This window comes from Carlito syrichta, unplaced genomic scaffold, assembly GCF_000164805.1.
Source record: "Carlito syrichta isolate Samal-C Ts95f unplaced genomic scaffold, Tarsius_syrichta-2.0.1 Scaffold303068, whole genome shotgun sequence".
Classification (NCBI taxonomy): Eukaryota; Metazoa; Chordata; class Mammalia; order Primates; family Tarsiidae; genus Carlito; species Carlito syrichta.
Genome location: NW_007247164.1, coordinates 721,004 through 724,078, shown reverse-complemented (window position 1 = coordinate 724,078; position 3,075 = coordinate 721,004). Strand labels below are relative to the sequence as shown.

Sequence of the window (3,075 nt, the reverse complement as noted above, 5' to 3'; positions counted from 1 at the left end):
CAGTGCCCACGGCCACCGCAGCCTCGACCTGCTGGGCTCCGGCAATCCTTCCGCCTCAGCCTTCCAAGTAGCTGGAACTACAGACGCGCACTACCACGCCCGGCTAATTTTTTTGATTTATTGTAGAGATGAGGTCTCGCCAAGTTGCCCAGGCGGGTCTCGAACCCGCAGGCTCAGGCAATCCACTCACCTCAGCCTCCCAAAGGCGTGGGATTACAGGCTGAGCCACCGAGCCCGGCCCCTGTTTTTTTTTAAAGAGATCTCACTGTCTTGCCCAGGCTGGAGTTGTAGTGGCATGCTTACAGCTCATCACAGACTAGAACTCCTGAACTTATGCAATTCTCCCACCTCAGCCTCCCAAGTAGCTGGGACTACAGGTGTGTACCACCATGACCAGCTGATATTTTTAGTGACAAGTTCTCACTATATTGTCCAGGCTGGTCTTGAGCTCTTGTGCTCAAGTAGTCCTCCTGCCTTGGCTTCCCAAAGTGCTGGAATTACAGGCATGAGCCACCATGTCTGATTCATTCTTTTTTGTCCCATGGACACCTATTCAGAGCCAAATATTTGGCTTGGGGTTGCCCATGGCCATGTAGCCCTGCACTTTTCTCCAGATTACCCCAGGCATGGGTACACGACAGCTGGGTTCGACCACTGTACCATTTGTCTGCCTTTGTTGTGTTAGAGACAGAAAAGGGGCACATGACTAGAGGAGGGCTTGATTGAGCCTCACCCAGAGTGTGGCAAATCCCCACAGGGGAGGAAGTTTTGAGCCCAATGGGGCTCACTGGGCCCATATCACTCTGGCCCAGTGGCAACACCAAAACTGGTTCTGTGCTGTGGGAGCAGCACTTTTGCCCTTCACCTTCTTACTTTTTGGGATGGCATCTTCTGGGGGTGACCTCTTAGCTATGCACTTGGGTGGCATCTTCCTATTCTCAGTGCAGGTCTGCCACAAGGAACTCCAGCATTTCATGCCAAAGCTATGGCAGCCAAGACCCAGGAAGGTAGGGAAATGGGAAGAAAGGTCTAACCACAAAGCTCTGGGATGAGCAAGGTTCCTTCTGAAAAGCCCCCTGTACATCCCCTATACCTTCATCCTTCAGCTCCCAGGAAAATTCCAAAAAAGGAGGAAGAGAAAGGAAAAGGATTCTGTTCTGCATATGGGAAAAAACAGGAGATGACACCGTATGAAGCCTGGGGAGAGGCATGCTAAAATCTGTACTTGTTACTGCTTTGCTGTACTGTGAGGGAAGTTGAGGAGGCTGGGAACCAAGCCCGTAAAGGCTTCATCAACTCTGTTCCTTGTCCTTGACTAAGAAGAATGTGTGCGGGCCCTCACTGGACATAGATAAGACTACATGGTTCTCCAGCTGTTTGGCTGACATCTCCACACGGCTCACACATCTTCATCCTGCCCTGTGCTCAGTTGGAAGCTGGTGCCCATGCCACGGGCCCATCTTTGGTCACAGGATATCCCACAGAGGACTCACAAGCCACTGAGGAGATGGTGGGCAGCCTGGAGATGAGGGTGGGTATGCTTTTCTCCTCAGCACCTTCCCCAAGGCCCAACTGCCCATACTCAATCCAGCTCAGGCTGTATGCTTTCCCTTCTGAATTCACACAGACTGTATGATATTGGCCACCAGAGAAGCCCACCCAGGACTTGGTTTAGATTCTGGGGTAGGAAGCAAGATTCTGTGTCTGGAGTTCCAAGCTGATGAAAGTTAGAGAGTCCAAAGTCATACATGTGAGTCCAAAGCCATACAATAGGCACCACAGAAGGCATCTTGGAGTTCACATGGCCGCATCTTCCCCTAGATTTTAGCATCACACACTTAGGAACCAGAAGTCATTCAAGGCCCTACCAGCCACCATGGTTGGCAAATAACTCAGGCACATGGACTTCTATACCACAGCCCAAGGTATAGAAGTTGCCATCAACTGTCAGCATCACCAAGTGGTCATTTTCTGAGTCCATCTTCATCACGGGTGCATCTGGCTGCATCTGCATGGGTACCATACTCTTCTGCATGGACTCCAACAGCCCAATCACACTGTTACTGTCCTGGAAGGAACCCCAGAAGAAGACCTGGCCATCCTCGGTGAGAGCTGCTGTGTGACTGTCTCCAGCTGTCACCTGTATCGCCTTCTCTTATAGTTCCACTTTCCCAGGGCACAGTTGTCTTTGCAGCCAAAGGATTAAACCTGCCCACTTTTGCTTAGACACATGGTGTGTGCATGACCTCAGCTTTGGCCTGCACAGCATCCTCTGGAATGAGCACTAAGGCTGGCTTCTTCCTCTCCATCACATTCTTACCCAGCCCCCACTGACCCATATCACTCTGATCCAGTGGCAACACGAAGCCTGGTTCTGTGCTGTGGGAGCAGCACTTGTGCCCTTCACTTTCGTGCTTTTGGGGATGACTTCTTCTGGGGGTGACCTCTTAGCTATGCAGTTGAGTGGCATCTTCCTGTCCTTGGCACACCTCTGCCACAAGGAACTCCAGTGCTCACCCCCTGGGCCACAAACTACCCTCTCCCCAATATTTTATGTTGAAATTCTAACTCCTAAGTTGATGGTATTCAGAGGTGGGGCCTTTGGGGGGTAATTAGGCCCTGAGAATGAAGCCCTTTTGAATGGGATTAGTGCCTTTACAAAAAGAGACCCCAGAGGGATTCCTCACCTCTTCCACCATGTGAGGACACAGAGAAGTTGCCATCTATGAACCACAAAGTGGGCCCTCACCAGATACCAAACCTGGCAATGCCTTGATCTTGAACTTCTCAGCCTCTAAAATTATGAGAAATAAATTTCTCCTTGTTTATAAGCTACCCAATCAATGATATTTTGTTATAGTAGCTCAAATAAGCTATAACATCTAACAAATGTAAATATGCATTTACCTTTTTATGCATCAGTCACACATTTAGCAATCCATCCAAAAAATACACTTGCAAAACTATGTATGTTTTTTCTGGTATGTTTTTAATATCAAACGTTAGGAAATAAGTCATGTATTAAATAACTGTGGAACATCCATATGATAGAATACTATACTATAAAAGAGTAAG

At 48.9% G+C, this 3,075-nt stretch overlaps 1 pseudogene; it reads right to left on the bottom strand.

The window, feature by feature from the left end:
- Positions 1-1,292: 1,292 nt before the first annotated feature.
- Positions 1,293-2,470, bottom strand: LOC103259935 (annotated as a pseudogene).
- Positions 2,471-3,075: the final 605 nt, after the last annotated feature.